Genomic DNA, 20,898 nt, shown 5'->3' on the forward strand with positions numbered 1-20,898 from the left:
GAAGTCAGTGTTCCAGCAGAGGGAGACAACGTTTCAGAAAAGGCATTGTAGCAAACCAAAAAAGAAATTTTAAGCGCAGCAGAGTAACCAGCTCACATACCTGTTAGCTCAGGTGAGTTTAAAAGGCTGCTGTTGATAACAAGGGCATTTGCTAAATAGATGGTGTGTGTGCAACAATATACTGAAAGGTCAATTATATTGTGCAGCTTATCTCACCACCTGTAGTTATTTAGGTGAAAGCTCCAAAATGCTTGCCTAATATGTCTGTTTATCCAAAAGGAAGTATAGAGGGAGAGCTAGATAGATAGCATTGCATTACATTACATTACATGGCAATGCAATGCACAGTTGCTGAAGTTGAACCAAAATGAGCTTGTCATCTGGCTTCTGCAACTTTTAACATGAAAAATCCAATGAGGAGAAGAAAAGCAAAGCCAAAGAGTCCATCCCAAAATCCGACAAACAAGCAAAATGAACAAAAAGCATTGAATTCAATTCTTTCTGATTTTAGAAACTGCATTAAAGAAGGGGTGCACCGGTCCTGGAGATACTGCAATACCAGGTCAATGCGTGGCGTGGACAGAGCAAGCTCTTTTTCCATCTCCCTGTTCTAAAAATCCATTTAATATATGGTCCCCAGATAGGGGACGTATCAGATATTAAACTGATAAGAACAGATACTACACTTGATCTTAGCCAAAAGGCCGAGAAGCGATAACCAGAATTGGTTTCCGACTACGGTGCCACCCAAGGATTCTGAAAAGTCCATTTGTGGAGATGGCCACCTGGACTCCCGTTAAGAAGACATGCTGTCAACCTCTAGATCCCTCACATGCCTGCACTTTTCGGCTTGCTGCTGCTGAAATCAACGCGTTTTAGATCTGCATAACTCCACCTCTTTTAGCACAGTACCCTCAACCCCCGGCTGTTCCCACCCGCCTCAACACCGTTGGAAGGGAGGAGAACCAATTAAGGCGGGGGGGGGGGTGGAACGAGCAGCTGTCTACCCTTAGCAGGAGGGTTGCTGAATAATTACCTCTCCTGCTGCTGCTGCTGCTGGCTGTCCAGCAGCAGACTGAAGGTGGCTGCTGCTGTGCGCAGGTATATAAAGGCTCAGAGCCTATTATGACACGCGCAGCCAGCGTTCCATTGCCACATTCCGTCTACTGCAGGCGGGATACCTGGATGGCTGAATGTCACTGAGAAGCTCACAGAGACCGCCATAAGCAACAGTTTAAAAGAATGCCACAGACTAATCAACCAAACTTTTTGGGTTGGTTTCTCTTTTATAGTCTGCAGGCATTAAATGAAAGAAGTCAGTGTTCCAGCAGAGGGAGACAACGTTTCAGAAAAGGCATTGTAGCAAACCAAAAAAGAAATTTTAAGCGCAGCAGAGTAACCAGCTCATATACCTGTTAGCTCAGGTGAGTTTAAAAGGCTGCTGTTGATAACAAGGGCATTTGCTAAATAGATGGTGTGTGTGCAACAATATACTGAAAGGTCAATTATATTGTGCAGCTTATCTCACCACCTGTAGTTATTTAGGTGAAAGCTCGAAAATGCTTGCCTAATATGTCTGTTTATCCAAAAGGAAGTATAGAGGGAGAGCTAGATAGATAGCATTGCATTACATTACATTACATGGCAATGCAATGCACAGTTGCTGAAGTTGAACTGTGACACCCCAGGGGTCTGGTTGCCACAGTAACGTAATGTTGTGTCTGAGAGCAGGTGGGAGGTCCTTTGGTCAGGGATCCTGTGCATGCCACACCTCCTGCCCAGTCTTGGGAGGGGAAGAACTTCCCCTGTATAAACCTGGGGCTGAGGCAGGGTGAGTGAGTAGAAGAAGAGAAGAAGTAGAGACAGCATAGGAAGAAACAGCAGTTACAAGGAGTCAGGGGCTGGCAGCTGCAGAGTTCGCCCTGACTAAGAAGACTTTTTACCGGACCCGGAGTCCGAGGCTGTGGGGACTAATTCCTGCCCAGCAGCAGAATCCGTCAGGCAGGGGATTTCAGGTCCTCTGGCCCAGAAGCCCGAAGGCACGGTCACACGCGTGGGACCAGCACCGCCATCGTGGAGCGGAAGCCATTAGAAGGCCCCGAGTCACCGGCCATACGGGTGAGCACCACACGGTACACTCAGGGACGTGGGCTACTTACATCAGCTCCTAGCAAGGTAGCCAGAAGAGTACAGTCAGTTTGGGAGGCCTACAACTACGCCTGGCCAGGGGAGATCCCATCTGCTCAAGGACTGACCAGGCCCCATCCGCTAGCAAGTACTCCGGGAGGGTCTTTTGTTGTTACCAGTAAAGACCCTGAACTACACCGTACCGTCTCTGAGTGGTTCTTGCTACCCCCATCATCCACGTCGGCTGCCCTGAGGCCATACCCCTCCCGTTGGGGGTTATACTATCACGCTGCACAATCCCACCATCGGCCTCAGCGGTCTGCCCTGCAGCAGCAGCCCCCTGGCTGCACTCAACGGGTGGCGTAGTCATCAACCATTTACTACTAATGGACTGCCGTCTAGTTTGACTCCCTGGGCACGGACCGGGTCACCGCCACGAGACTACAACCCTCCACAGATCCGGCTCCGGGTAAGCTCCCGCATGCGCAGCGCAGCGCGACACAGGCCCAGGGGCGCGTCAACTTTGGCGTAGTCGGCAGGATTTCGTGCCCGCAACCACCGGGTACTGCGTGCCTGAAAAGCAAAGACTGTTCAAACTTACCAGTGGTGAAGATTCCCGCTATCCGTGGAGGTTTCCCGCCATCCGGCGCCATCTTCTACCTTCTTCCCGCCATCCGCGAAGTTTTCCCGCCATCCGGCGCCATCTTCGACCTTCTTCCCGCCATCCGTGGAGTTTTCCCGCCATTGGACGCCATCTTGAGGACGCCGCGCGGGAAGAAGAGGGGCGTGGACTCCGAAAGCGCGCGAGAACTGAAGCCCCGCCTCACGTCCGGACGTTGCGTAAGGTCCTGGAAGGAGCCCAGCAGACGCCGACGTCACAGGAGCGCGACGGAAGGTCCTCAACCCTGACGATCCACTGCGGAGCCGCGGCCTACGGAAGAGGATCATCGCAAGGTAGGCCACGGTCCACTAGGGGGGAGGAAGATGTCGGATACGGAGGAGAGCTTCACTGCCTCAACCCCCGCCAGCGCTACCGCTGCTGCAGTTATGCCCTTCACCATGCCCTATATCCCGGGAGCAGCTTGGCTACCCCAGTACTCAGGGGAGTCACATACCCTGCATGACTTTAGAGAAAAGCTGGATAGCCTCTTCCAGGTGTACCCCCTCACAGAAGAGCAAAAAGTGAGCATCCTGGTGGCCCAACTAACCGGGGCAGCCAAAAGAGAAGTAAAATCTTGGCCACCTGGGAGGAGGACTGTCGCAGAGATACTAACCCGGCTGAGGGACACCTTCGATACCCGCACCTCAGCCGAGATCAAGCTTAGATTCTACGGGTGCAAGCAGCGAGCGCATGAGAGTATAAGGGACTATGCACTAAACCTACAAGAGGCCCTGAGGGCCATAAAGCAGACCGACCCTGATGGGGTGGGAAACGAGGACAGGCTGTTGACTGAACAATTTATAGAGGGTTTATATTGCAATGCCCACCGAACCCAGTTGCGGGCAATGGCCTTACAGGATCCCCATCTGGACTTTGCACAGTTCAAGGATAGAGCTATCCGGGTGCTCCGAGAACCAGCACCGGGTGGCGTTGTGACCCACAGGCGCCCAGCTATCACTTACCACCAGGAGGCGGCGCCCTTGTCGACAGGGCCTGTGGGAGCTCATGCGCAGGCTTTGGACAATGACCCGGCTCCAGACCTACAGCATCAGGTCCAAGAGCTAGTTAAGAGCGTTGCTGCGCTAACCCGAACTGTGCAGTCTTTACAGGTTTCCACCCCAGGGAAGATCCAGCTGGCATCCGGACCGGAGGACATCCCGTGGCGTCGACCAAGGAGGACCCCACCGGCCAGAGGAAGACCCAGTGACCGATACAGCGAGGACGGACGACCCATCTGCCGCCGCTGCAATCAACCCGGACATATGGAAAGGTACTGTTCTTTAAACGGGCACAACCTGGGGTAGAGGGCCAACCCCCAGGAAAAAGATCACCAGGCCCATCGAACTGGCGCGACAGATATGTGGGAGGACGTCCAGTCTTGCCTGTGGTACTGGATGGCATTCCCATGAGTGCCCTACTGGATACCGGGTCACAGGTCACCACCATCCCGTACGTGCTCTTCAAGCAGTACTGGAATGACTCGGATATTACCCGCTACCCTGACGACGACTTGAGTATCATCGCCAGCAATGGCCAGCCCGTGCCACAGATCGGATTTAAAGAGGTGACCCTCAAAATCGGTAGAGTCGAACTGGCCGCACAGGGACTGATCATTGTAGATATTGATAAACATGAGAGTCACCCAAAAATAACTCTAGGAACTAACGTAATTGAAAATTGTCTTGCAGAGGTGATTTTCCTTTTACAGCAGGTTGCCAAGAACGCCAGCTCCGGCGAGCAGCGGGTGCTCCAGAAAGAGATCCGGGCACTGATGCAACGGCAACAAGTGGAACTCTCCGGCGGTGAGATTGGTAGCGTAAGAATGTGTGACCCTTTTCCTATTGCCATGCCCCCAAAAAGTGAAATGATGATTTGGTGCCGGGCAGCTATTGGTCTGAGAGGTAGAGATTACCAGGCAATGGTAGAACCAGTTTACTCAGACAGTAGGCCCACCATTTTGACAGCACGGGGGGTGGTCAATGTACGCCATGGGAGGGTGCCCGTTCGCATAATAAATATCGGGGAGAGGGAAGTGTACCTGCCCCGGTATGCCACGCTAGCCAAATTATATACCACTAATCAAAATTCTATGCAATCTGTGGAACCCTTGCCTCCATCTCACCCGGAGGAAGGTAACGGCTCTAAGAAAGACATGGAGGACTGGTGTCAGCAACTACATCTGGGTACTGACTCCACTCCCTCACATCAGAAACAAGGAGTCTATCGGGTGGTTCAAGAGTATGAGAGAGTGTTTAGTAAACACCCGTTAGACTTCGGGCGAGTCAAGGGGGTAGAACACCGCATCCCCACGGGAGATCATCCTCCCATAAAAGAGAGGTATCGACCCGTACCCCCTGCACATTACCAACACGCCAAGGGGATGCTTAGAGACATGAAGGAGGCTGGGGTAATCCGGGATAGCTGTAGCCCCTGGGCAGCCCCACTAGTTTTAGTCAAAAAGAAAGACAACACCATGAGGATGTGTGTAGATTACCGGAAAATCAACCGTATCACACACAAGGATGCGTACCCCTTACCAAGGATAGAGGAGTCATTGGCTGCTTTAAGATCTGCTAACTTCTTCTCTACCTTGGATCTCACTAGCGGGTACTGGCAGGTTCCTGTAGCAGAGGCGGACCGGGAGAAGACCGCATTCACCACCCCGATGGGACTTAGCGAGTTCACCTGCATGCCGTTCGGACTCTGCAACGCCCCAGGAACCTTCCAACGATTAATGGAGTGCTGTCTGGGCCACAGAAACTTCGAGACGGTCCTGTTGTACCTGGACGATGTCATCGTATACTCCAAAACTTATGAGGACCACCTGAAACACCTGGCGGAGGTGTTCGAAGCTCTGGCGAGTTACGGCCTAAAGGTGAAACCCTCCAAGTGTCACCTCCTGAAACCAAAGGTGCAATACCTGGGACACGTGGTGAGCGCTGACGGAGTGGCTCCCGACCCCGATAAGATCACCGCAATTAAGGGATGGCCAAGCCCCTCCAGCGTAAAAGAAGTGCGGCAGTTCCTAGGGTTGGTAGGCTACTACCGAAGGTTTATTCCCGGTTTCACCAAAAAGGCAGCACCTATGCAGGACCTCCTGATAGGCCAGTCCCGGAAGGCCAAGAACCAGAAGCCGCCCTTCAAATGGGAAAAGCTAGAAGAAGAGTCCTTCCGCCAGCTGAAGATGGCCCTCACGGGGGATGAAATCTTGGCGTACCCGGACTATAGCCAGCCCTTCATCCTCTACACCGACGCCAGTAACATCGGGCTAGGAGCCGTACTGTCCCAGATTCAGCAGGGGAGAGAACGAGTAATCTCCTATGCCAGCCGAAAACTGCGACCCACCGAAAGGAACCCCGAAAATTACAGCTCATTTAAGCTAGAGTTCCTGGCCGTGGTATGGGCAGTCACCGAGCGCTTTAGGCATTACCTCGCTTCTTCCCGGTTCACCGTATACACGGATAACAACCCGTTGACACACCTGGACACGGCAAGACTCGGTGCCCTGGAGCAGAGGTGGATGGCCCGTCTGTCCAACTACGAGTTCACAATCAAATACCGGGCAGGACGCTCCAATACTAACGCGGACGCCCTGTCCAGGATGCCCAACCTGCCGGACGAAGGAGAAGATCCGGAGGGACTGGAAGAAGTTGAACTCCCTGCGTTCCACCGTCATGGGACTATCCAGTATTCCCACCGGGTAAGGGGTAAGCAGGCTGCTACGTTGAACCCCTTACCCCACTACAACTGGGCGGAAACGCAAGACAGCGACCCTGCCGTCCGACTGGTGAAGGAGATGCTGACTCGGCCGGAGGCTCGCCTTGAACCAGACGCTCCGGAGGAAGCCAAACAACTATGGGCGGAGAAGAGTCGACTATTCCTTTACAAGGGGAAGTTGTGCCGCAGAATGGTCAACTCCCGGACGCATGAACTACTCTGGCAAGTAGTGGTGCCCCGAAGAGACGCAGCCATGGTGATGGAGGCATACCACGACGGAGCTGGACACTTCGGGTGGAAAAAGCTGGAGTTCCTGCTGCGCGAGCGGTTCCACTGGGTAGGCATGAGGGGAACCATCGAGAAGTGGTGCAGAGACTGTGGCCCGTGCAATCTGAGAAGGAAGGACCGGGCCAGCCAGAAGACTCCCCTGCAGTCCATCGTCACCCGGCAACCGTTGGAACTGGTAGCCTTGGATCATGTAAAACTGACCCCAAGCAGAAGTGGCTACGTCTACGCGTTAACCATCGTGGATCATTACTCCCGGTTCTTGGTTGTCGTCCCCGTCAAGGACTTAACGGCTCAAACAGCAGCTAGGGCCTTCCAGCAGCACTTCTGCCGTCCACACGGGTACCCGGACCAAGTGCTGACGGACCAGGGACCTGCCTTTGAAGCGGAGGTCTTCCAGGAATTCTGCAATCTGTATGGCTGCCGGAAGATAAGGACGACACCCTACCATCCGCAAACTAATGGACTTTGTGAAAAAATGAACCAGGTGGTAATGGATCTTCTAAAAACATTGCCCCTGGAAGAACGCAGTCTGTGGCCTGAGAAGTTGCCCGATCTGGTGGACCTATACAACCACATCCCGGTAGGTTCCACCAACTGTACCCCGGCTTACCTAATGAGGGCGAGACCTGGTAAGTTACCTGTTGACCTGGAAATGGGAGTCCTGACACCTGAGGACACTTCACCAGAAACAGACTGGGACACAGAGAGGCAGCAGCAGTACCGGAGAGTACAGGAGAGCGTGGAGCGAAGTCTCTGTCAGGCTAGGGAAAGACAAGAGAAGACTTACAACCAGTATGCTCCCGCTGTTCCCCTGGTACCCGGAGAGCAGGTCTTGAAGAGGAAAAGACGGCTCCACAAGTTGGATGACCAGTGGGAGAAGGACCCGTACACCGTACTGCCCTCAAGCCACGAGAACCCGAAGGTCTGTACCATCAGTAAAGACGGAGGGGAAACCACAGCCATTGTATCCCGGGACCACCTGAAGAAGTGTCCCGAACAACTGAGGAACCCTGAAGAGGAACAAGAAGACCATCGACCCGTGGGAGAAAGGGAAGATATGGTTAGTACTGTGCTCGGGGACTTCCCTCGGTCTTGGACTCAAGTCAATGGTGCAGTTGTGGTACCCGTACTCACCTTCCTCCAACCATCATCCCAAGAACCTACGGAGCAACGGGTAGAGCTGGAAGAACAGCCGGTCCAGGAGGCAGAAGACTCCACACAAGTAGAACAGGAGAATCAACCCTCTGCTTATAGTGAGCCTGCCGTACCCCTAGTGAGACAAAGAGCCGGTAGACAGCTGCCCAGTTTACCCTTGACAGCTCCTACACCCTGTAGTTCAGGGCCAGACAGTCAGCTCCGTAGGTCCACTAGGGCCACTAGAGGCCAGTTACCCACACGTTGGAGGATCTAAATGTTTAAGCTATTTTATAATGTTTACCTGTCTATAGTTGCTTGTGTGTAATTTTGTATTTCTAGTTGTTTTTAGGAATCCTTGGTGGATTTACCGGGAATCCTTGTATATAGTTGGAGCGTAACCCAGGATGGACTAAAGACTGTCAAGGACTCGGGGTAGAACAGACCCCTACCTGGTTACGTCTCCCTGTGTTGGTGAAATGGACACCTTGCTTTCTTCAGAGACTGCACCCGGTTGCGGACACGCCGTAACCATCTTTATGTGTTTTCTTATTGTATTATTAATGTTTTGCCTTGTTATGTTTTCTAAATGTGTTTAGTCCCGGAGTACTAAATTTTACTAGGGGGGAATGTGACACCCCAGGGGTCTGGTTGCCACAGTAACGTAATGTTATGTCTGAGAGCAGGTGGGAGGTCCTTTGGTCAGGGATCCTGTGCATGCCACACCTCCTGCCCAGTCTTGGGAGGGGAAGAACTTCCCCTGTATAAACCTGGGGCTGAGGCAGGGTGAGTGAGTAGAAGAAGAGAAGAAGTAGAGACAGCATAGGAAGAAACAGCAGTTACAAGGAGTCAGGGGCTGGCAGCTGCAGAGTTCGCCCTGACTAAGAAGACTTTTTACCGGACCCGGAGTCCGAGGCTGTGGGGACTAATTCCTGCCCAGCAGCAGAATCCGTCAGGCAGGGGATTTCAGGTCCTCTGGCCCAGAAGCCCGAAGGCACGGTCACACGCGTGGGACCAGCACCGCCATCGTGGAGCGGAAGCCATTAGAAGGCCCCGAGTCACCGGCCATACGGGTGAGCACCACACGGTACACTCAGGGACGTGGGCTACTTACATCAGCTCCTAGCAAGGTAGCCAGAAGAGTACAGTCAGTTTGGGAGGCCTACAACTACGCCTGGCCAGGGGAGATCCCATCTGCTCAAGGACTGACCAGGCCCCATCCGCTAGCAAGTACTCCGGGAGGGTCTTTTGTTGTTACCAGTAAAGACCCTGAACTACACCGTACCGTCTCTGAGTGGTTCTTGCTACCCCCATCATCCACGTCGGCTGCCCTGAGGCCATACCCCTCCCGTTGGGGGTTATACTATCACGCTGCACAATCCCACCATCGGCCTCAGCGGTCTGCCCTGCAGCAGCAGCCCCCTGGCTGCACTCAACGGGTGGCGTAGTCATCAACCATTTACTACTAATGGACTGCCGTCTAGTTTGACTCCCTGGGCACGGACCGGGTCACCGCCACGAGACTACAACCCTCCACAGATCCGGCTCCGGGTAAGCTCCCGCATGCGCAGCGCAGCGCGACACAGGCCCAGGGGCGCGTCAGAACCAAAATGAGCTTGTCATCTGGCTTCTGCAACTTTTAACATGAAAAATCCAATGAGGAGAAGAAAAGCAAAGCCAAAGAGTCCATCCCAAAATCCGACAAACAAGCAAAATGAACAAAAAGCATTGAATTCAATTCTTTCTGATTTTAGAAACTGCATTAAAGAAGGGGTGCACCGGTCCTGGAGATACTGCAATACCAGGTCAATGCGTGGAGTGGACAGAGCAAGCTCTTTTTCCATCTCCCTGTTCTAAAAATCCATTTAATATATGGTCCCCAGATAGGGGACGTATCAGATATTAAACTGATAAGAACAGATACTACACTTGATCTTAGCCAAAAGGCCGAGAAGCGATAACCAGAATTGGTTTCCGACTACGGTGCCACCCAAGGATTCTGAAAAGTCCATTTGTGGAGATGGCCACCTGGACTCCCGTTAAGAAGACATGCTGTCAACCTCTAGATCCCTCACATGCCTGCACTTTTCGGCTTGCTGCTGCTGCAATCCACGCGTTTTAGATCTGCATAACTCCACCTCTTTTAGCACAGTACCCTCAACCCCCGGCTGTTCCCACCCGCCTCAACACCGTTGGAAGGGAGGAGAACCAATTAAGGCGGGGGGGGGGGTGGAACGAGCAGCTGTCTACCCTTAGCAGGAGGGTTGCTGATTAATTACCTCTCCTGCTGCTGCTGCTGCTGGCTGTCCAGCAGCAGACTGAAGGTGGCTGCTGCTGTGCGCAGGTATATAAAGGCTCAGAGCCTATTATGACACGCGCAGCCAGCGTTCCATTGCCACATTCCGTCTACTGCAGGCGGGATACCTGGATGGCTGAATGTCACTGAGAAGCTCACAGAGACCGCCATAAGCAACAGTTTAAAAGAATGCCGCAGACTAATCAACCAAACTTTTTGGGTTGGTTTCTCTTTTATAGTCTGCAGGCATTAAATGAAAGAAGTCAGTGTTCCAGCAGAGGGAGACAACGTTTCAGAAAAGGCATTGTAGCAAACCAAAAAAGAAATTTTAAGCGCAGCAGAGTAACCAGCTCACATACCTGTTAGCTCAGGTGAGTTTAAAAGGCTGCTGTTGATAACAAGGGCATTTGCTAAATAGATGGTGTGTGTGCAACAATATACTGAAAGGTCAATTATATTGTGCAGCTTATCTCACCACCTGTAGTTATTTAGGTGAAAGCTCCAAAATGCTTGCCTAATATGTCTGTTTATCCAAAAGGAAGTATAGAGGGAGAGCTAGATAGATAGCATTGCATTACATTACATTACATGGCAATGCAATGCACAGTTGCTGAAGTTGAACCAAAATGAGCTTGTCATCTGGCTTCTGCAACTTTTAACATGAAAAATCCAATGAGGAGAAGAAAAGCAAAGCCAAAGAGTCCATCCCAAAATCCGACAAACAAGCAAAATGAACAAAAAGCATTGAATTCAATTCTTTCTGATTTTAGAAACTGCATTAAAGAAGGGGTGCACCGGTCCTGGAGATACTGCAATACCAGGTCAATGCGTGGAGTGGACAGAGCAAGCTCTTTTTCCATCTCCCTGTTCTAAAAATCCATTTAATATATGGTCCCCAGATAGGGGACGTATCAGATATTAAACTGATAAGAACAGATTTTTTGATTGAATATATCTTTTATTAGCACTAAAAATAAGTTAACAGACAGTGTACTGTGCCGCAGCCCAGTACACACAGAATTCTACATCATATTTACATAGCATGAGGATACGACGCACTAACTAGACACATCACACCCCTATGCTACACAAAACACTCAATCTGAAAGAAAAAGCATGTCAATCAATACAGTACGACGAACCGTGATAAGGGATGGGGATTGGGAAAAAGGGGAAGGGGAGGGGAAAATCACAGGCCCGAAGCTTTATTGAAAGACAAGACACATAAGGGGAGAGGGGGAGGAGGGGTTTAGTCCTCATCCTCGTCCTCCGGACCGTCCACGATGGAATAGTCTCTGAGCAGGCTGTGGATCAGCCTGCGGCAGTCCTGGATGGACATCCTCTCCCTCCTCAAGATGAGCCGGTTCCTGGCGACCCAAACGGCATCCTTGAAGCAGTTCATAAGGCGCCAAGCCTCCTGGATGGCTCCGACGGTATGAACCCCAGGGAAGAGTCCGTAAAGCACAGAATGGTGCGATAGGCTCGCCCTGGGGACAGAGTTCCTCAGGTCGTCCTCAAGGGCAGTCAACAGGCGCTGTGCAAATCCGCAGTCCCAAAAAGTGTGCAAAGATGTTTCCTCCACGAAGGGGCACCTTGGGCAGTACCGGGTCTTGCACAGGTTCCGGGCATGCATGAATGACCGGACGGGCAGTCCGCCCTGAATCGCCATCCACGACAAGTCCTTGTGCCCGTTGGTCAGCCTGTCAGACGACACATTTGTCCACACAGTCTCCAGCGTGTCCTGGTGAAGTCCTGTGATGTTCTCCACGTCATCCTTGGCTCTGATGAGCTTGTGGATAGTTTTGGGCTTCCACAAGTCGGGCTTGAGTCCCTCCAGTTGATGTTCCCCCACAAATCGAACGACGTCTCCGTAGAACCATGGCGTCGTCCAGTTGTAGGGGAAGGAGCTGTCCCACTTGTCCCAGCCGAGTCGCCTCCAAAGAGGAAGCAGGAAGAAGCGAGACATGGACCTGCCCGCGGAGCCATTCTTGACTTGCAAAGTCCGGCGGACACAATCACACACAAAAGAGGATCGCAGGAGGGTGGGGATATCTGGAACGCCCTTCCCACCCTTGCGAGGCTCCTTGTACATGACGGCCCGCCTGACTCTGTCCATCTTGGATCCCCAGACAAAGTGAAACACTGTCCTGGTAATGGCCCTGCACACAGTGACGTGAGGGGGCCTGGCCTGCGCCGTGTACTGCAAGACGGGCAGGACCTCATTACGCAGGACGAGTGCCTTACCCTCACAAGTGAGGTGTCTGAGGCTCCAGAGTCCGATCCGTTGCTTCACCTTGGCCAAGCGTTCTTGCCAGGACTTGAGGGCCGCTCCTTCCTTCCCGAACCAGACTCCCAGCACCTTGAGGAAATCCGGTTGAATGTTGAAGGGGAAGGGGGCGGAGGAGGCCGGCTGCCAATCCCCGAAGAGCATGGCTTCCGACTTCCTGCAGTTGACTTTGGCCCCTGAAGCCCGGCCGAACCTCTCACACGTCTGGACGAGGGCGTCGACTGAATCACGATCAGCGCAGAAGACGGTGACGTCGTCCATGTAGAGCGAGCACTTGACCTCGTGTCGTCCCGGACCCGGTGCGGTGATCCCTCTGATCTCTCCATTCTGCCGGATAGCCTCTGCGAAGAGTTCTATAACACAAACAAAAAGAAGAGGTGATAGAGGGCAGCCTTGTCTGACCCCAGAGAGGACAGGGAAGGGGTCAGTCTTCCAGCCGTTCAAAAACACCGAGCTGTGGATATCAAAATACATCAGACGGACATACGAACAAAACATGTTACCCAAACCTAACCGGTGCAGAGCTCGGCCCATGAACTCGTGGGAAACCCGGTCGAAGGCCTTCTCCTGATCCAAGGAGACCAGGGCCGCGTGTGCGCGGCGGACCTTGATGTACTCGACCGTGTCCCGCACGAGAGCGAGGCTGTCTGCGATGCGACGTCCAGGGATGCCGCAGGTCTGGTCCGGGTGGATGATCCGTCCGATGACCGTCTTAAGTCGTGTCGCCATCGTCTTGGCCAGGATCTTGTAGTCCACGTTGAGCAGAGTGATGGGACGCCAATTCCTCAGGTCGCACCTCTCTCCCTTCCGCTTGTACAGGATCGTGACCATTCCTTCCCTCAAAGATGGAGGCATTCTACCCTCCACCACCATCTCCTCGTACAGGTCCAACAGGTCCGGACAGATGAGGTCTCCCAGCGCTACATAGAGCTCCGCTGGAAGACCATCACTGCCCGGGGTCCTGCCGGTCCTAAAGGATTTAGCGGCAGAGAGCAATTCGCCCACCATCAGAGGTTTGTCCAAGGCTGCCGTGCCTGCAGGATCAAGATGGTTTGTGATACCTGACAGGAACTTATCAGCAGCGTCGGGGTCGGTAGTCTTGTGGGAGTAGAGTTCGCTGTAGAAGTCGCTGACGACCCTCATCACGTCCTCCTTCCCACGTCGCATGTTTCCGCTCTCGTCTCGCAGCTCGTTCAGGGGCGTGTGACCGGCATGAAGTTTCCTGAAAAAGAATGAGTTACATTTCTCACCCTTCTCCAGATTCTCCACTTTGGAACGGAAGATGATTCGCTTGGACTCCTCCTCAAAGTGCCTTTTCAGGCTCTTCTTGGTCTCCTCCAGCTCCTCTCTCACGTCCCAGCCGCAGTGAAGAAGGTCCTGCAGCGACCGCAGCTCGCGCTGCAGCCCTCTGAAGTCCCTCCTCTTCTCACACGCCTGTTGTCGACCCTTGGCCTGAAAGAAACAGCGAAACTCAAGTTTAACATATTCCCACCAATCAGAGACTGTTTGGAAGCTACCCTTGTAGGACTGCCACATTGCGTAGGCTGCTCTCAGCTCCTCCACGACTTCATGCTGAGCCAGCAGAGCACAATTCAGCTTCCAGGAGCCGGGGCCGGACGGAAAACCGTCGCCGAGGACACCTTGTAAGTGAATGGCTCTGTGGTCGGAGAAGAAGCAGGGGACCATCGAGTGCCTACTCTGCCTGACTGCCCGAGAGGTGAACACAAAGTCAATCCTGGAGCGGAGTGAGCCATCGGGTCGGCTCCACGAATAGTTCGTGGAGCCTCTCCCCATGGAGCCCACCACGTCCTGAAGAGAGGCCTCGGTTACCATCTCGATGAGCAGCTTGGACGTGATGTCCAACTTGGCAGATGTGCCAGAACTACGACCATCCTCCTCGATGGGGCAGTTGAAATCCCCGGCCATCACTAAGGTCCTGGTGGTGGCAAGCTGAAGCCGCAGGGTCTGGAAAAGCTCCAAACGCTCATTCTTCAGTGGGGACGCATACACGTTGATGAACCTGACAGGTTCTCCCGCCCAGTTGCAATCTACAACAAGAGCCCTGCCGCAGATGAGCTCCTGGACGGACTCAAGCGTGAATGCGCCCCCCCTGATCAGAATTGCGACCCCCGCAGACTTGCAGTCACCCCCACCGGACCAGTAGGATGGACCGTGGGACCACTCCCTGGCCAGATGTTTGAAGAACCTAGAGGAGGGAAGGGAACATTCCTGCAACATATAAACATCACACAACTGGGAAGTAAGGAAGGCATAAATAGTCTGACGTCTGAACTTGTCCTTGATGCTCCTGACATTAATGGAAAATAAGTTAATATTAGCCATCATGTAGGGAAAAAAGAAAAAGTTAGCGCAGGCAATACACCTTAGTTACCACTCCGGTCGGGTGGTCCCTCGTCGGTGTTGACTGCTGGTGACGGGATCACCAGCAGGCCCTCTTCCTCCATCTGGTCAAGCAGCGCGGCCTCGATCTCGGCGACCACCAGTTCCTCCTCTTCTGGCTCGGCCACCAGGGTCTCAACCATGTGCTCCATCTCTTCTGGCTCAGGGAGGGTATCCTCCTTTTCGCCTACGAAATCCAGAATCTTCTTTTTGGAGGATTCAGTAGCAGGGCTGTCCTCCACCTTCCTCTTTCCCCGGGTTGGAATTGGGGAGACAAGAAGGGGAAAATCCTCCTCGGAATAGATAGCGGCAGGTGGAGGAAAGGTTAATTCCTCCGCTACCATGGTCTGGGGAGGGAGAGTGGCTGCCGGGGCAGGGGAAAGGACACCTGCTGAGGAGTAGGGGAAGGAGGAAGAGGAGGTGGAATCCTCAGCAGGGGTGGCCGGGGTGGGGGGGGATTGGACGGGGGTGGCAGGGGGAGGGATCGAGAGAGGGGTGACAGAACTCTTACCCTCCTTTGACTTTTTCTTCTGCTTCGGAGCTGCTGGGACCGTCGCTGGGGCTTTGGCCACCGACTCCTTGACCGCTTTGGCCTTGGTCGTCTCGGCCTTGGCCGCTGGGGCCTTGGTCGTCGCGTCCTTGACCTTCACAGGCCTGGTCGTCGGGGCCTTGTCCTCCGGAGCTGGGGTCGTCGCAACCACCGATGCCCAGGATCTCTCACGCTTGGGGCAATCCTTGTACAGATGAGCCGCCAGCCCACACAGGTTGCAGGACGTCTTCTTCGGGCAGTCCTTCGAGCTGTGTCCTGTCACTCGACAAATCCTGCAGGCATCCTCCTTGCAGTCCTTCATCTCGTGGCCGTTCTTGCCGCATCTCCTGCAGTTCCGCGGCATGTCCGGGTAATAGATGAGGCCGTAGGAGTTGCCCAGGGAGAATGTCGGGGGCAGGTGCCGAAGTCCGTCTGAGTACGCCAGGTCCCTGTGAAGTCTAACGGTCACCGACCACTTACCTGTCCAGAAGCCGAGTCCATTCAGGATGTGAGAGGGTTCCTTCACAACCAAACAGAAGAGTCTCAGGAAGGTACAGATGTCTTGGCCTGGGGTGTGCGGGTTGCGCATGGAGACCGTGATCCTCCTTTCGTCCCTCTGGATAGGGCAGCTACCTGTAAAGGCAGAGAAAGAATTATCCGGTCCTTTTGCGCTTACCATTTCCCAGAACCTCCTGCAGGTGTTCACAGTGGCGAAGGTGACGAAGAAGATCCCCGTCAAGAAGGTCTGGATGCTGAGGGTGTCCGACCTGGAGAAGCCTCGATCCAGCAGCATCTTCTGGCAGAACACGTCCGAGGACATGTCCGGCACCCTCCCATCCACTTCCTTCTGCTTCAGGGCCACCGTCTGCCGCATCCATGGCTCCAGGGCTGGAGCTTCGTGGCGGGGCTTCTGGGGTCCCTTCTGCTGGCCAGTCGTGGAGGCAGAGTCCTTGGGGTCAGAATCGGCTCCTGGCTGGGCCCTCCTGGCTGTCCCCTGCTCCAGGCTCTTCTTTTCGGCCTTCCTCGCAGCGCTTGCCATGGCTTTCCTCCTGCAGTTACTTCTTGGAGCTGGATCTGGAACTCTTCCCGGAATGGGTGGAGCTATGCAGATTCTTCTCCCGTCGTGTTCTGGACAAATTCCCCGAAAGGTCTTTGTCTCGATGATTTTCTTCCTCGAAGATTCCACAGGACAGCCCGATTCTTCTCCGAGTCTTCGTCTTCTTCTGGATTCTTTAGAGCTTCTTCCTCCCACCGATATCCGCCTTCCTTCTCCGATGTCAGCTGGGCTCCGAAGCTCTTCTCCTTCAGAGTTCGATCGCTCTCGTCAAGTGTAGATCGTAGCTCTTGTGTTCTTAAAAGAACAGATACTACACTTGATCTTAGCCAAAAGGCCGAGAAGCGATAACCAGAATTGGTTTCTGACTACGGTGCCACCCAAGGATTCTGAAAAGTCCATTTGTGGAGATGGCCACCTGGACTCCCGTGACATGCTGTCAACCTCTAGATCCCTCACATGCCTGCACTTTTCGGCTTGCTGCTGCTGCAATCCACGCGTTTTAGATCTGCATAACTCCACCTCTTTTAGCACAGTACCCTCAACCCCCGGCTGTTCCCACCCGCCTCAACACCGTTGGAAGGGAGGAGAACCAATTAAGGCGGGGGGGGGGGTGGAACGAGCAGCTGTCTACCCTTAGCAGGAGGGTTGCTGATTAATTACCTCTCCTGCTGCTGCTGCTGCTGGCTGTCCAGCAGCAGACTGAAGGTGGCTGCTGCTGTGCGCAGGTATATAAAGGCTCAGAGCCTATTATGACACGCGCAGCCAGCGTTCCATTGCCACATTCCGTCTACTGCAGGCGGGATACCTGGATGGCTGAATGTCACTGAGAAGCTCACAGAGACCGCCATAAGCAACAGTTTAAAAGAATGCCACAGACTAATCAACCAAACTTTTTGGGTTGGTTTCTCTTTTATAGTCTGCAGGCATTAAATGAAAGAAGTCAGTGTTCCAGCAGAGGGAGACAACGTTTCAGAAAAGGCATTGTAGCAAACCAAAAAAGAAATTTTAAGCGCAGCAGAGTAACCAGCTCACATACCTGTTAGCTCAGGTGAGTTTAAAAGGCTGCTGTTGATAACAAGGGCATTTGCTAAATAGATGGTGTGTGTGCAACAATATACTGAAAGGTCAATTATATTGTGCAGCTTATCTCACCACCTGTAGTTATTTAGGTGAAAGCTCCAAAATGCTTGCCTAATATGTCTGTTTATCCAAAAGGAAGTATAGAGGGAGAGCTAGATAGATAGCATTGCATTACATTACATGGCAATGCAATGCACAGTTGCTGAAGTTGAACCAAAATGAGCTTGTCATCTGGCTTCTGCAACTTTTAACATGAAAAATCCAATGAGGAGAAGAAAAGCAAAGCCAAAGAGTCCATCCCAAAATCCGACAAACAAGCAAAATGAACAAAAAGCATTGAATTCAATTCTTTCTGATTTTAGAAACTGCATTAAAGAAGGGGTGCACCGGTCCTGGAGATACTGCAATACCAGGTCAATGCGTGGAGTGGACAGAGCAAGCTCTTTTTCCATCTCCCTGTTCCAAAAATCCATTTAATATATGGTCCCCAGATAGGGGACGTATCAGATATTAAACTGATAAGAACAGATACTACACTTGATCTTAGCCAAAAGGCCGAGAAGCGATAACCAGAATTGGTTTCCGACTACGGTGCCACCCAAGGATTCTGAAAAGTCCATTTGTGGAGATGGCCACCTGGACTCCCGTTAAGAAGACATGCTGTCAACCTCTAGATCCCTCACATGCCTGCACTTTTCGGCTTGCTGCTGCTGCAATCCACGCGTTTTAGATCTGCATAACTCCACCTCTTTTAGCACAGTACCCTCAACCCCCGGCTGTTCCCACCCGCCTCAACACCGTTGGAAGGGAGGAGAACCAATTAAGGCGGGGGGGGGGGGTGGAACGAGCAGCTGTCTACCCTTAGCAGGAGGGTTGCTGATTAATTACCTCTCTTGCTGCTGCTGCTGCTGGCTGTCCAGCAGCAGACTGAAGGTGGCTGCTGCTGTGCGCAGGTATATAAAGGCTCAGAGCCTATTATGACACGCGCAGCCAGCGTTCCATTGCCACATTCCGTCTACTGCAGGCGGGATACCTGGATGGCTGAATGTCACTGAGAAGCTCACAGAGACCGCCATAAGCAACAGTTTAAAAGAATGCCACAGACTAATCAACCAAACTTTTTGGGTTGGTTTCTCTTTTATAGTCTGCAGGCATTAAATGAAAGAAGTCAGTGTTCCAGCAGAGGGAGACAACGTTTCAGAAAAGGCATTGTAGCAAACCAAAAAAGAAATTTTAAGCGCAGCAGAGTAACCAGCTCACATACCTGTTAGCTCAGGTGAGTTTAAAAGGCTGCTGTTGATAACAAGGGCATTTGCTAAATAGATGGTGTGTGTGCAACAATATACTGAAAGGTCAATTATATTGTGCAGCTTATCTCACCACCTGTAGTTATTTAGGTGAAAGCTCCAAAATGCTTGCCTAATATGTCTGTTTATCCAAAAGGAAGTATAGAGGGAGAGCTAGATAGATAGCATTGCATTACATTACATTACATGGCAATGCAATGCACAGTTGCTGAAGTTGAACCAAAATGAGCTTGTCATCTGGCTTCTGCAACTTTTAACATGAAAAATCCAATGAGGAGAAGAAAAGCAAAGCCAAAGAGTCCATCCCAAAATCCGACAAACAAGCAAAATGAACAAAAAGCATTGAATTCAATTCTTTCTGATTTTAGAAACTGCATTAAAGAAGGGGTGCACCGGTCCTGGAGATACTGCAATACCAGGTCAATGCGTGGAGTGGACAGAGCAAGCTCTTTTTCCATCTCCCTGTTCTAAAAATCCATTTAATATATGGTCCCCAGATAGGGGACGTATCAGATATTAAACTGATAAGAACAGATACTACACTTGATCTTAGCCAAAAGGCCGAGAAGCGATAACCAGAATTGGTTTCCGACTACGGTGCCACCCAAGGATTCTGAAAAGTCCATTTGTGGAGATGGCCACCTGGACTCCCGTTAAGAAGACATGCTGTCAACCTCTAGATCCCTCACATGCCTGCACTTTTCGGCTTGCTGCTGCTGCAATCCACGCGTTTTAGATCTGCATAACTCCACCTCTTTTAGCACAGTACCCTCAACCCCCGGCTGTTCCCACCCGCCTCAACACCGTTGGAAGGGAGGAGAACCAATTAAGGCGGGGGGGGGTGGAACGAGCAGCTGTCTACCCTTAGCAGGAGGGTTGCTGATTAATTACCTCTCCTGCTGCTGCTGCTGCTGGCTGTCCAGCAGCAGACTGAAGGTGGCTGCTGCTGTGCGCAGGTATATAAAGGCTCAGAGCCTATTATGACACGCGCAGCCAGCGTTCCATTGCCACATTCCGTCTACTGCAGGCGGGATACCTGGATGGCTGAATGTCACTGAGAAGCTCACAGAGACCGCCATAAGCAACAGTTTAAAAGAATGCCACAGACTAATCAACCAAACTTTTTGGGTTGGTTTCTCTTTTATAGTCTGCAGGCATTAAATGAAAGAAGTCAGTGTTCCAGCAGAGGGAGACAACGTTTCAGAAAAGGCATTGTAGCAAACCAAAAAAGAAATTTTAAGCGCAGCAGAGTAACCAGCTCACATACCTGTTAGCTCAGGTGAGTTTAAAAGGCTGCTGTTGATAACAAGGGCATTTGCTAAATAGATGGTGTGTGTGCAACAATATACTGAAAGGTCAATTATATTGTGCAGCTTATCTCACCACCTGTAGTTATTTAGGTGAAAGCTCCAAAATGCTTGCCTAATATGTCTGTTTATCCAAAAGGAAGTATAGAGGGAGAGCTAGATAGATAGCATTGCATTACATTACATTACATGGCAATGCAATGCACAGTTGCTGAAGTTGAACCAAAATGAGCTTGTCATCTGGCTTCTGCAACTTTTAACATGAAAAATCCAATGAGGAGAAGAAAAGCAAAGCCAAAGAGTCCATCCCAAAATCCGACAAACAAGCAAAATGAACAAAAAGCATTGAATTCAATTCTTTCTGATTTTAGAAACTGCATTAAAGAAGGGGTGCACCGGTCCTGGAGATACTGCAATACCAGGTCAATGCGTGGAGTGGACAGAGCAAGCTCTTTTTCCATCTCCCTGTTCTAAAAATCCATTTAATATATGGTCCCCAGATAGGGGACGTATCAGATATTAAACTGATAAGAACAGATACTACACTTGATCTTAGCCAAAAGGCCGAGAAGCGATAACCAGAATTGGTTTCCGACTACGGTGCCACCCAAGGATTCTGAAAAGTCCATTTGTGGAGATGGCCACCTGGACTCCCGTTAAGAAGACATGCTGTCAACCTCTAGATCCCTCACATGCCTGCACTTTTCG

The 20,898-nt window shown here is 51.9% G+C and overlaps 5 non-coding genes and 2 pseudogenes across 5 annotated transcripts; all 7 read right to left on the bottom strand.

Moving 5' to 3' along the window:
- Window positions 1–525: 525 nt before the first annotated feature.
- Window positions 526–716, bottom strand: LOC141210169 (U2 spliceosomal RNA). Its single transcript, XR_012280346.1, has one exon. It is a non-coding gene; the product is annotated as a U2 spliceosomal RNA (small nuclear RNA).
- Window positions 717–9,695: 8,979 nt separating this feature from the next.
- On the bottom strand, window positions 9,696–9,886 carry LOC141209224 (U2 spliceosomal RNA). The gene has a single exon (XR_012279425.1). It is a non-coding gene; the product is annotated as a U2 spliceosomal RNA (small nuclear RNA).
- Window positions 9,887–11,007: 1,121 nt separating this feature from the next.
- On the bottom strand, window positions 11,008–11,178 carry LOC141210570 (U2 spliceosomal RNA; annotated as a pseudogene).
- A 5,566-nt stretch (window positions 11,179–16,744) lies between these two features.
- LOC141210731 (U2 spliceosomal RNA) lies at window positions 16,745–16,842 on the bottom strand (annotated as a pseudogene).
- Window positions 16,843–17,952: 1,110 nt separating this feature from the next.
- LOC141209787 (U2 spliceosomal RNA) lies at window positions 17,953–18,143 on the bottom strand. Its single transcript, XR_012279978.1, has one exon. It is a non-coding gene; the product is annotated as a U2 spliceosomal RNA (small nuclear RNA).
- Window positions 18,144–19,265: 1,122 nt separating this feature from the next.
- LOC141209225 (U2 spliceosomal RNA) lies at window positions 19,266–19,456 on the bottom strand. The gene has a single exon (XR_012279426.1). It is a non-coding gene; the product is annotated as a U2 spliceosomal RNA (small nuclear RNA).
- A 1,119-nt stretch (window positions 19,457–20,575) lies between these two features.
- Window positions 20,576–20,766, bottom strand: LOC141209226 (U2 spliceosomal RNA). The gene has a single exon (XR_012279427.1). It is a non-coding gene; the product is annotated as a U2 spliceosomal RNA (small nuclear RNA).
- Window positions 20,767–20,898: the final 132 nt, after the last annotated feature.

This window comes from Phyllobates terribilis, unplaced genomic scaffold, assembly GCF_046119375.1.
Source record: "Phyllobates terribilis strain yellow unplaced genomic scaffold, ASM4611937v1 Scaffold_169__1_contigs__length_4117513, whole genome shotgun sequence".
Lineage (NCBI taxonomy): Eukaryota > Metazoa > Chordata > Amphibia > Anura > Dendrobatidae > Phyllobates > Phyllobates terribilis.